Genomic DNA, 14369 nt, shown 5'->3' with positions numbered 1-14369 from the left:
TGTGGTGGAAGGCTGTGCTTGAGAGGGGGTCCAGTCAGTAGTATGAGGTGAGGGAGCATCTATTTTGTTCAGTGTTTGAATGAGGAGTAGATTGTTCTCTTGTTCAGCAGACAGTCTCTCAAAGAACTTTTCCTGTCTCTCGTGGTTTAGTCAAGTGCGAGAATCTTGAAATGTGTGGCCTTGACAATGGCAAAAGTCACAGATGGTCCTTTTGAGGCAGGTGTCTGTAGTGTGACCTCTTCTTAGGCAAAACTGACAGTACAGGCCTTGTGAATTGGTGCAGGTCCAGTTGGATGGGGATGAGTTCTTTGGGTGATGAGGGTGATTAAATTTACGTTTCTAAGAGTTTTTTGGTTAGAAAGTTTGGTTAGGTGTTTCTGTTTGCTGACGAGCAGAAGTGCATTGAATTCTTAGCTGCGTGCTGTGTTCTGGCTTGGCTGTTAGTTGTCCAGTCAGTGTATGTGAGAATCTTGACTGAGTGCACTCTTCTGGGCGGGTTAATCGTTCAGTGGGTGCAGTCTCATTCAGGTTTACAGTTTCAGTCAGTGTGGTAGTGGAGTGACTCAGGTTGTTGGCAACTCTTGTATGCTGGCCTTCACTTGAAGTAGGTGGGCTCCTCTCACTCCCTGTTGGTGATTCTTCCAGGCAGTTTATTTGTGAGGTCAAGAACTGGGGGGTGATTTTGTGCCAGAGGTGGACTGTTGGAGTAGGCGTGGCTTGCCGGAAGTCCACCAGGTCCTTGATACGTGACTCTTATCGAGATGGGTTTGCCACTCACTGTCGATTCTATTGGCACGGGCACTGGCAGCGATTGACCTGACTTCCAGTTCGTCTAAGCTAGATTTTGTGGATGTAGGCTAATGTTGCCAGTGAAATCAAGGATGGTCACCATTGCATCTCTTTTCACTGCTGAATTACTAGATGCAGTTTGGAAGAAGTCCAGATTTTTTTTTTTACCTAGCAAGCTCGTTTTTCAACTGACGTATGATTGCGACGAGTTCTTTCAGGTCTAGTTGAAGTAGCTCGTTGTCTTCTGTCTCCTCCTGAGTCAGGGGGGAATCATCTGATACGTTTTTTTGTTGTTGGGTATTTGGTGAAGTGGATACAAATGTAACAGTGTGTGTCATTCCTGCCAGCACACGATGATCAAAAACTTGGGTGCAGGAAAAAGATTGTTCTTCACCTAGTCAGGCTTGGTGGCAGAGGTTAGGGCAGTTTTCAGAGATGCAATTGACAATGGAAGGGTCCTTGCCAACTTTGCCACAAACACTGCACCACTGTCGTGGGTTGGATATTCCTGAGATCACAGGGGGCCGGGAAAATAACTGGTGTTGGTCATATCCTGGCATATCTTGCAGGTGTATGGGACAGATAGCTTGATTCCCTGAGGTGGTGGAGGTAATGCAGGTGAGGCTGGATGCCGTGGCAGTGGTGGTGGTGGTGGTGACGGTGGCGAGTTGTTGCGGTCAGGCAGGAGCTGAGACCTCTCTCCCAGCTGCCACCCCTTCTCCCTTCCGCCCTTGCCTCCGGGTGATCCGATTTTTGGATTCCTTATATTTGTCTGCGCTATCCAGGTTGCTCAAAATAAGTCTTATTGTTCACAGAGATTATCCAGACGCCACATGTCTCCATTTTCACTCCATTATCCACAGTTCCTTTATAAATGTCCGTAAGTGACGTGGAGAGATTTTAAATTTTGTCTAATGGTCGGTTGCGTGGGGTTGGTTCAAAATTTTACACTAAGTTTTTACATTGTTTTCACTTTAATTGTGGTCTTTTCACTTCCACTCGGCGTCACCGTATTCCAGAATATATTGTCTATCACTGCTTATCGTTATACTTGCGGGGAACACAGAATAGGGCGAAAACTGGCGAATAATTGTCCCCAAAACAGACGATGTGTCACCCGGTCGCCGCTCTCTCTCTCTCTCTCTCTTGCCAACAAATCACCCATCATCTCGCTCACTCTTTCACCTTCAATTTCTACTCCTATCGTCTTATACTTTTCCCACCCTTTCACTTCTTTCACTTTTCCTTCCTCCCGCCCTCTTCCATTTCCTGTTGAGCCTTCCTTCCACTCCCTCCATACTCTCCCAGGCTCTCTGTCCTCTCATCCTTCTTTGTTATTGCCGCGATAAAAGGGTGGAAGGTGTCCAGGTGAGGGCTGAGGGACGTTACTGAAAATATATGATCAAGAAAAGTAACATTATATACGGCATATATATATATATATATATATATATATATATATATATATATATATATATATATATATATATATATATATATATATATATATATATATATATATATATATATATATATATATATATATATATATATATATATATATATAAAAAAGAGAGAGAGAGAGAGAGAGAGAGAGAGAGAGAGAGAGAGCAATACTGATGACCAACATTTTCATCATTTACGAGATGGGAGTTAGTTTATTGCAAAGAGAGAGAGTATACATATATTCTTCCCTAAGGTCATGCTGGTTATTAATCTTCAGAATTATGGAAGCTTTGGTACTGACCCTAGCAGCAGGAAGCCGGTGCTAGAATTATAATTTTGTGTAATGTTAAATACGCACATACCAAACTGGCTCATTTCGTAAATTCGTGTACTAATCTCATCAATGCTTCGTCACATTATATGGCCTTTATTTACTGTAGTGTCAGTTTTCTATCTATCTATCTATCTATCTATTGCCAGACGCCTCAATCCCGTTCGGGGTGGCCACAAACAAATCGCCTCCACGTCGTTCTGTCCCCCGCCATTTCACAAACCCGCTCCCAACTCACCCCCTTCCTCTCTCATATACCTCTCCACCCCATCCCTCTATCTCATCCTTGGCCTCCCCCTCCCTCATCCGCCCTCCACCTCATTCACATACACTCTCTTCGTCAGTCTTGCACCCTCCATCCTCTCCACATGGCCAAACCACCTCAGTGTATTCCTCCTAAAGCTTCCTATCACATCCACATCCACACCACAACGCTCCTTTATATCCTCATTTGTCAGCCTGTCTCTCCATGTAACTCCACAGGCTCCTCTTAAATAACTCATTTCCATTGCTCTCATTCTTGACTTGTGTCCTTCCAATAACGTCCAAGCTTCACTTCCATACGTTAGAGTTGGTATCACTTATTTAGAGCAAATTTCTTCTGCGAAAACAGTAAACAACACTCAAAATATTTTGTAAAAAAAAAAAAAAAAAAAAGCTTATTTACAACGTTCGAGACTTTGAACACAAATATGACATTAAAAAGTAGTGAATGACATTAAAAAGTAGTGACTGGCCCACACACACCACAAAGCCAGCCAAGAGACAGGACGTGTGTGCTGGGCAATCCCCAGGTCCTGTCCTCCCCCCTTACTGTTATTTAACCAGCCCATACCCCACTGACCGGGCTAATGTATGGCCCAGCCTGCACTATAGATGCAGGGAATCTTTGAACGAATGAACGAAGTGACTGGCTCTTGTTTTGAAGACATGAAGATCGAGTCTATATACAGCGCCTACTAATTTCAGATTTTTATTTGTGATATTTAGTGACGATGTACCACAGTACCAAGAAGCTTCAATATCATTCGAGAATGCTCCATTCCCAGTTTCTGTTCATTCTTAACCTGCCCCATCCCGACCACTTTTCCACCACTGACTCCCCCCAATCCCAACCATTTTTGGAAAAAAATTTTTTTGGCTCAAACCTCCACTTTTGGTGAGAAACATCGAAAATTCATAGAGAAATCGCTCACCTGAGGTTTAAAATACTCGATCCAGGTAGCAGTACCTCCGTACCTGACTGGGTTTTCTAACAGGCTGGCACCAGAGAAAACGAGTTCTATGGGAGGGTAACTATTTCACACCACTCATAAACGGTACTTATTTATTAACTTGGTACGAATTTATATGTAGTACGAGAGTATATTGGTTTTCAAACAGTAATATAGGCATTATAAGCATTGTTTCACTCACTAACTCATCACCATACCTGGCCTTTTTTTGCCACATTACCTGATCGTCATTTCTGACTGTTTCTTCCTCTAATGCTATATAAAGTTTGTCCTCCACATTGTCATTAACTGGGGAATCACTCTGGCCCTGAATTTCGTACCGTGGCATGACATGGCTTTACTGGCCAGGTCACTGATAACAGGTGAATTCCTGAGACAATGGCATGCAGGGGGGGAGGTCATGCTGGGTAAGGCATTGTCCCTGCCTGGCATCTTGTAGACGAAGGTGTCCCATGTATACGTACCAAAAATCACTCGCGAAAATTGAAAATTGTGCAAATTAGGGACCTTGCAATTGATTCGCGTTTATGTATGTCGACTGGATTGGCAGTGACAAAACGTGTGGACGTTAATTCACGTCGACGGGACGCCACGGGTTAATTAGACACTTCACCAGATCCTGTTTCAGAAATCTGCCACTAGGTTCGCTTCCGTCGCCCAGCTCTAATGCGGGGTAGGCATTGAAAAAGTAACCAGTGCGTAATTTCTTTTTAATTTTGACACAAAGTAAAACACCCCAAAACAGATTTCACTCATGAAATTACTGAGCTGGCATGATATGCTACAAAGAAATTACAATATGGGAGCCTTTTGATAATATATAATGTATTATAGGTGTCATTTTGTAAACTCAGCTTTCATCAGTTTACTCATCTCTGTAAACATAACATAGAGACAAAACCTAGGCAATTTTACTAGAACCATCCATAAAACAGGATAACAGTGATTAAAATATTTGTCATTCGTTAGTATCCACAAAAGAAAGTAGATATGCAGCAGCAGGTTCGGCAGGACATTTCAATATGCTGCCCTGCCTGACATATGACTTTTCATAACAACACCGACCTGTTAGACGTCTTGATCATCTTAGTAACTAAATTCTAACATAAATAATGCTTGTAAATGTTTCCCTGGCTCCACTGCACAGTTTAGTAAGTTCACACTTCAACTCCTCATACTTTGTTACCGTTATAGTGTTGTACCGCACTGCCGTTTGTTTGGATTAATATGGCTGATTCACCAATTAAGCAATAGTTCAGTACATTATTTTCAGTGGAACTGCTTACTTCTTTAAAGCATGCTAAATACACACATCAGAAGTCCTGAAGATAATCTCCTTTTACTAACTGCACACGATTTATTCAGATATATGTAAATAGACAGCACACTATTTTAGTCCCCAAGATAAGATTCTCTGAGAGCCTGGTTATTTTTTCTTTACAGGTATATAAATATGCGCTGGACTGAATAGGAAAAAGATTCTTATAAATAGCAATATTATTATAAACCTACTATTAGGTACAATTTCAAAACAGGTCTTTAAAACCCCGCAAAAATATTTAATCGAGGCTGGGCGACGCTAGACCACCTGGTGGCAGACCTCTGAAACAGGGTTTGGTGAAGCCTCTAATTGTGTGCGGCTGTTGTACTAGGTGTGTCACATATGCCTCGCTGTCAGTTAATAATGCAGACAATTTTCACTACAGTCTTGGCGAAGTTACTTTTGCATCACAGTCTATCTATTGCCAAACTCCTTATTCACGTAAGGGGTGTCCACAAACAAATTGCCTCCACGTCGCCCTGTCCTCTCCCAGTTGACTGCCATCCCTTCAACTCGCACTTATCTTTTGCATATATGTCTCCATGTCATCCGCCCATCTCATCCTTTCTCTCTCTCCTTCTTTCTCGCTCCACCTGACTCACATACCCTCTTCTATTCAGTCTCTCACACTCAATCCTTTTCATATGGCATCACGTAAAGATCAGAATTTTGGAGCCACCAGTGTAATGGTCAGAATTTAGAGTTTATGGAAAATGGGTAGCGTGATCTTATTTGAGAATTTATTGGAATTGTGGTAGCGTGATATTTGAGATGGCGTGAATAGTTAGATATCAGCACACCTTGCGGGCTACTCAATCTCGTCTGTACCACAGTAGAAGGGTAGCAAAACTCGAACTCGAATTAACTTAACCTAAGATTTACTAAACACTAAGAACTGAGACATATTACTCTTCACTGTGAATGAACCCAAACGAAATTATAATGAGGATCTACATCACTAGAAATATGAAACTTTACAAGCCAAATTATATGGAAAGAATATTGATACACACACACACACACACACAAACACACACACACACACACACACACACACACACATATATATATATATATATATATATATATATATATATATATATATATATATATAATAAAGCGAGAGAGAGAGAGAGAGAGAGAGAGAGAGAGAGCATTACTGATGACCAACATTTTCATCATTTACGAGATGGGAGTTAGTTTATTGCAAAGAGAGAGAGTATACATATATTCTTCCCTAAGGTCATGCTGGTTATTAATCTTCAGAATTATGGAAGCTTTGGTACTGACCCTAGCAGCAGGAAGCCGGTGCTAGAATTATAATTTTGTGTAATGTTAAATACGCACATACCAAACTGGCTCATTTCGTAAATTCGTGTACTAATCTCATCAATGCTTCGTCACATTATATGGCCTTTATTTACTGTAGTGTCAGTTTTCTATCTATCTATCTATCTATCTATTGCCAGACGCCTCAATCCCGTTCGGGGTGGCCACAAACAAATCGCCTCCACGTCGTTCTGTCCCCCGCCATTTCACAAACCCGCTCCCAACTCACCCCCTTCCTCTCTCATATACCTCTCCACCCCATCCCTCTATCTCATCCTTGGCCTTCCCCTCCCTCATCCGCCCTCCACCTCATTCACATACACTTTCTTCGTCAGTCTTGCACCCTCCATCCTCTCCACATGGCCAAACCACCTCAGTGTATTCCTCCTAAAGCTTCCTATCACATCCACATCCACACCACAACGCTCCTTTATATCCTCATTTGTCAGCCTGTCTCTCCATGTAACTCCACAGGCTCCTCTTAAATAACTCATTTCCATTGCTCTCATTCTTGACTTGTGTCCTTCCAATAACGTCCAAGCTTCACTTCCATACGTTAGAGTTGGTATCACTTATTTAGAGCAAATTTCTTCTGCGAAAACAGTAAACAACACTCAAAATATTTTGTAAAAAAAAAAAAAAAAAAAAAGCTTATTTACAACGTTCGAGACTTTGAACACAAATATGACATTAAAAAGTAGTGAATGACATTAAAAAGTAGTGACTGGCCCACACACACCACAAAGCCAGCCAAGAGACAGGACGTGTGTGCTGGGCAATCCCCAGGTCCTGTCCTCCCCCCTTACTGTTATTTAACCAGCCCATACCCCACTGACCGGGCTAATGTATGGCCCAGCCTGCACTATAGATGCAGGGAATCTTTGAACGAATGAACGAAGTGACTGGCTCTTGTTTTGAAGACATGAAGATCGAGTCTATATACAGCGCCTACTAATTTCAGATTTTTATTTGTGATATTTAGCGACGATGTACCACAGTACCAAGAAGCTTCAATATCATTCGAGAATGCTCCATTCCCAGTTTCTGTTCATTCTTAACCTGCCCCATCCCGACCACTTTTCCACCACTGACTCCCCCCAATCCCAACCATTTTTGGAAAAAAAAATTTTTGGCTCAAACCTCCACTTTTGGTGAGAAACATCGAAAATTCATAGAGAAATCGCTCACCTGAGGTTTAAAATACTCGATCCAGGTAGCAGTACCTCCTTACCTGACTGGGTTTTCTAACAGGCTGGCACCAGAGAAAACGAGTTCTATGGGAGGGTAACTATTTCACACCACTCATAAATGGTACTTATTTATTAACTTGGTACGAATTTATATGTAGTACGAGAGTATATTGGTTTTCAAACAGTAATATAGGCATTATAAGCATTGTTTCACTCACTAACTCATCACCATACCTGGCCTTTTTTTGCCACATTACCTGATCGTCATTTCTGACTGTTTCTTCCTCTAATGCTATATAAAGTTTGTCCTCCACATTGTCATTAACTGGGGAATCACTCTGGCCCTGAATTTCGTACCGTGGCATGACATGGCTTTACTGGCCAGGTCACTGATAACAGGTGAATTCCTGAGACAATGGCATGCAGGGGGGGAGGTCATGCTGGGTAAGGCATTGTCCCTGCCTGGCATCTTGTAGACGAAGGTGTCCCATGTATACGTACCAAAAATCACTCGCGAAAATTGAAAATTGTGCAAATTAGGGACCTTGCAATTGATTCGCGTTTATGTATGTCGACTGGATTGGCAGTGACAAAACGTGTGGACGTTAATTCACGTCGACGGGACGCCACGGGTTAATTAGACACTTCACCAGATCCTGTTTCAGAAATCTGCCACTAGGTTCGCTTCCGTCGCCCAGCTCTAATGCGGGGTAGGCATTGAAAAAGTAACCAGTGCGTAATTTCTTTTTAATTTTGACACAAAGTAAAACACCCCCAAAACAGATTTCACTCATGAAATTACTGAGCTGGCATGATATGCTACAAAGAAATTACAATATGGGAGCCTTTTGATAATATATAATGTATTATAGGTGTCATTTTGTAAACTCAGCTTTCATCAGTTTACTCATCTCTGTAAACATAACATAGAGACAAAACCTAGGCAATTTTACTAGAACCATCCATAAAACAGGATAACAGTGATTAAAATATTTGTCATTCGTTAGTATCCACAAAAGAAAGTAGATATGCAGCAGCAGGTTCGGCAGGACATTTCAATATGCTGCCCTGCCTGACATATGACTTTTCATAACAACACCGACCTGTTAGACGTCTTGATCATCTTAGTAACTAAATTCTAACATAAATAATGCTTGTAAATGTTTCCCTGGCTCCACTGCACAGTTTAGTAAGTTCACACTTCAACTCCTCATACTTTGTTACCGTTATAGTGTTGTACCGCACTGCCGTTTGTTTGGATTAATATGGCTGATTCACCAATTAAGCAATCGTTCAGTACATTATTTTCAGTGGAACTGCTTACTTCTTTAAAGCATGCTAAATACACACATCAGAAGTCCTGAAGATAATCTCCTTTTACTAACTGCACACGATTTATTCAGATATATGTAAATAGACAGCACACTATTTTAGTCCCCAAGATAAGATTCTCTGAGAGCCTGGTTATTTTTTCTTTACAGGTATATAAATATGCGCTGGACTGAATAGGAAAAAAGATTCTTATAAATAGCAATATTATTATAAACCTACTATTAGGTACAATTTCAAAACAGGTCTTTAAAACCCCGCAAAAATATTTAATCGAGGCTGGGCGACGCTAGACCACCTGGTGGCAGACCTCTGAAACAGGGTTTGGTGAAGCCTCTAATTGTGTGCGGCTGTTGTACTAGGTGTGTCACATATGCCTCGCTGTCAGTTAATAATGCAGACAATTTTCACTACAATCTTGGCGAAGTTACTTTTGCATCACAGTCTATCTATTGCCAAACTCCTTATTCACGTAAGGGGTGTCCACAAACAAATTGCCTCCACGTCGCCCTGTCCTCTCCCAGTTGACTGCCATCCCTTCAACTCGCACTTATCTTTTGCATATATGTCTCCATGTCATCCGCCCATCTCATCCTTTCTCTCTCTCCTTCTTTCTCGCTCCACCTGACTCACATACCCTCTTCTATTCAGTCTCTCACACTCAATCCTTTTCATATGGCATCACGTAAAGATCAGAATTTTGGAGCCACCAGTGTAATGGTCAGAATTTAGAGTTTATGGAAAATGGGTAGCGTGATCTTATTTGAGAATTTATTGGAATTGTGGTAGCGTGATATTTGAGATGGCGTGAATAGTTAGATATCAGCACACCTTGCGGGCTACTCAATCTCGTCTGTACCACAGTAGAAGGGTAGCAAAACTCGAACTCGAATTAACTTAACCTAAGATTTACTAAACACTAAGAACTGAGACATATTACTCTTCACTGTGAATGAACCCAAACGAAATTATAATGAGGATCTACATCACTAGAAATATGAAACTTTACAAGCCAAATTATATGGAAAGAATATTGATACACACACACACACACACACACAAACACACACACACACACACACACACACACACACATATATATATATATATATATATATATATATATATATATATATATATATATATAATAATGAGAGAGAGAGAGAGAGAGAGAGAGAGAGAGAGAGAGAGAGAGAGAGAGAGCATTACTGATGACCAACATTTTCATCATTTACGAGATGGGAGTTAGTTTATTGCAAAGAGAGAGAGTATACATATATTCTTCCCTAAGGTCATGCTGGTTATTAATCTTCAGAATTATGGAAGCTTTGGTACTGACCCTAGCAGCAGGAAGCCGGTGCTAGAATTATAATTTTGTGTAATGTTAAATACGCACATACCAAACTGGCTCATTTCGTAAATTCGTGTACTAATCTCATCAATGCTTCGTCACATTATATGGCCTTTATTTACTGTAGTGTCAGTTTTCTATCTATCTATCTATCTATCTATTGCCAGACGCCTCAATCCCGTTCGGGGTGGCCACAAACAAATCGCCTCCACGTCGTTCTGTCCCCCGCCATTTCACAAACCCGCTCCCAACTCACCCCCTTCCTCTCTCATATACCTCTCCACCCCATCCCTCTATCTCATCCTTGGCCTCCCCCTCCCTCATCCGCCCTCCACCTCATTCACATACACTCTCTTCGTCAGTCTTGCACCCTCCATCCTCTCCACATGGCCAAACCACCTCAGTGTATTCCTCCTAAAGCTTCCTATCACATCCACATCCACACCACAACGCTCCTTTATATCCTCATTTGTCAGCCTGTCTGTCCATGTAACTCCACAGGCTCCTCTTAAATAACTCATTTCCATTGCTCTCATTCTTGACTTGTGTCCTTCCAATAACGTCCAAGCTTCACTTCCATACGTTAGAGTTGGAATCACTTATTTAGAGCAAATTTCTTCTGCGAAAACAGTAAACAACACTCAAAATATTTTGTAAAAAAAAAAAAAAAAAAAAAGCTTATTTACAACGTTCGAGACTTTGAACACAAATATGACATTAAAAAGTAGTGAATGACATTAAAAAGTAGTGACTGGCCCACACACACCACAAAGCCAGCCAAGAGACAGGACGTGTGTGCTGGGCAATCCCCAGGTCCTGTCCTCCCCCCTTACTGTTATTTAACCAGCCCATACCCCACTGACCGGGCTAATGTATGGCCCAGCCTGCACTATAGATGCAGGGAATCTTTGAACGAATGAACGAAGTGACTGGCTCTTGTTTTGAAGACATGAAGATCGAGTCTATATACAGCGCCTACTAATTTCAGATTTTTATTTGTGATATTTAGTGACGATGTACCACAGTACCAAGAAGCTTCAATATCATTCGAGAATGCTCCATTCCCAGTTTCTGTTCATTCTTAACCTGCCCCATCCCGACCACTTTTCCACCACTGACTCCCCCCAATCCCAACCATTTTTGGAAAAAAAAAATTTTTGGCTCAAACCTCCGCTTTTGGTGAGAAACATCGAAAATTCATAGAGAAATCGCTCACCTGAGGTTTAAAATACTCGATCCAGGTAGCAGTACCTCCTTACCTGACTGGGTTTTCTAACAGGCTGGCACCAGAGAAAACGAGTTCTATGGGAGGGTAACTATTTCACACCACTCATAAATGGTACTTATTTATTAACTTGGTACGAATTTATATGTAGTACGAGAGTATATTGGTTTTCAAACAGTAATATAGGCATTATAAGCATTGTTTCACTCACTAACTCATCACCATACCTGGCCTTTTTTGCCACATTCCCTGATCGTCATTTCTGACTGTTTCTTCCTCTAATGCTATATAAAGTTTGTCCTCCACATTGTCATTAACTGGGGAATCACTCTGGCCCTGAATTTCGTACCGTGGCATGACATGGCTTTACTGGCCAGGTCACTGATAACAGGTGAATTCCTGAGACAATGGCATGCAGGGGGGGAGGTCATGCTGGGTAAGGCATTGTCCCTGCCTGGCATCTTGTAGACGAAGGTGTCCCATGTATACGTACCAAAAATCACTCGCGAAAATTGAAAATTGTGCAAATTAGGGACCTTGCAATTGATTCGCGTTTATGTATGTCGACTGGATTGGCAGTGACAAAACGTGTGGACGTTAATTCACGTCGACGGGACGCCACGGGTTAATTAGACACTTCACCAGATCCTGTTTCAGAAATCTGCCACTAGGTTCGCTTCCGTCGCCCAGCTCTAATGCGGGGTAGGCATTGAAAAAGTAACCAGTGCGTAATTTCTTTTTAATTTTGACACAAAGTAAAACACCCCAAAACAGATTTCACTCATGAAATTACTGAGCTGGCATGATATGCTACAAAGAAATTACAATATGGGAGCCTTTTGATAATATATAATGTATTATAGGTGTCATTTTGTAAACTCAGCTTTCATCAGTTTACTCATCTCTGTAAACATAACATAGAGACAAAACCTAGGCAATTTTACTAGAACCATCCATAAAACAGGATAACAGTGATTAAAATATTTGTCATTCGTTAGTATCCACAAAAGAAAGTAGATATGCAGCAGCAGGTTCGGCAGGACATTTCAATATGCTGCCCTGCCTGACATATGACTTTTCATAACAACACCGACCTGTTAGACGTCTTGATCATCTTAGTAACTAAATTCTAACATAAATAATGCTTGTAAATGTTTCCCTGGCTCCACTGCACAGTTTAGTAAGTTCACACTTCAACTCCTCATACTTTGTTACCGTTATAGTGTTGTACCGCACTGCCGTTTGTTTGGATTAATATGGCTGATTCACCAATTAAGCAATCGTTCAGTACATTATTTTCAGTGGAACTGCTTACTTCTTTAAAGCATGCTAAATACACACATCAGAAGTCCTGAAGATAATCTCCTTTTACTAACTGCACACGATTTATTCAGATATATGTAAATAGACAGCACACTATTTTAGTCCCCAAGATAAGATTCTCTGAGAGCCTGGTTATTTTTTCTTTACAGGTATATAAATATGCGCTGGACTGAATAGGAAAAAAGATTCTTATAAATAGCAATATTATTATAAACCTACTATTAGGTACAATTTCAAAACAGGTCTTTAAAACCCCGCAAAAATATTTAATCGAGGCTGGGCGACGCTAGACCACCTGGTGGCAGACCTCTGAAACAGGGTTTGGTGAAGCCTCTAATTGTGTGCGGCTGTTGTACTAGGTGTGTCACATATGCCTCGCTGTCAGTTAATAATGCAGACAATTTTCACTACAGTCTTGGCGAAGTTACTTTTGCATCACAGTCTATCTATTGCCAAACTCCTTATTCACGTAAGGGGTGTCCACAAACAAATTGCCTCCACGTCGCCCTGTCCTCTCCCAGTTGACTGCCATCCCTTCAACTCGCACTTATCTTTTGCATATATGTCTCCATGTCATCCGCCCATCTCATCCTTTCTCTCTCTCCTTCTTTCTCGCTCCACCTGACTCACATACCCTCTTCTATTCAGTCTCTCACACTCAATCCTTTTCATATGGCATCACGTAAAGATCAGAATTTTGGAGCCACCAGTGTAATGGTCAGAATTTAGAGTTTATGGAAAATGGGTAGCGTGATCTTATTTGAGAATTTATTGGAATTGTGGTAGCGTGATATTTGAGATGGCGTGAATAGTTAGATATCAGCACACCTTGCGGGCTACTCAATCTCGTCTGTACCACAGTAGAAGGGTAGCAAAACTCGAACTCGAATTAACTTAACCTAAGATTTACTAAACACTAAGAACTGAGACATATTACTCTTCACTGTGAATGAACCCAAACGAAATTATAATGAGGATCTACATCACTAGAAATATGAAACTTTACAAGCCAAATTATATTGAAAGAATATTGATACACACACACACACACACACAAACACACACACACACACACACATATATATATAAGAGTATATATATATATATATATATATATATATATATATATATATATATATATAGATATATATATATATATATATATATCCCGTGGTCACAGTTGGACTCGCGGGAAGTCTCAAAGAACACTGATGCACACGAACACATCAATCCCGTGGTCACAGTTGTACTTGCAGGAAGATTCAAAGAATACTAAGACACACCCTTAAAATTAAACTCGCACAACTCCAGAATCATGTACAGTAAAGTCACAATAATTAAATGAACAATGATCAAATAAACTGTAATCATAATGAACTGTAAAAAAAATGGACCAGCCGATATATTCGTTATTTAAGCTGCATGAACTAGGAAAAGGGGCGGGGGTGATTGTGTGAGGCGCTGGCAGTGGTTGGAAACGGACGATCTGCAATGTTGAAG

Source organism: Coenobita brevimanus, chromosome 88, assembly GCF_032717465.1.
Source record: "Coenobita brevimanus isolate Jiangsu-jjx chromosome 88, ASM3271746v2, whole genome shotgun sequence".
Lineage (NCBI taxonomy): Eukaryota > Metazoa > Arthropoda > Malacostraca > Decapoda > Coenobitidae > Coenobita > Coenobita brevimanus.
Note: the sequence above shows the minus strand (reverse complement) of the source record.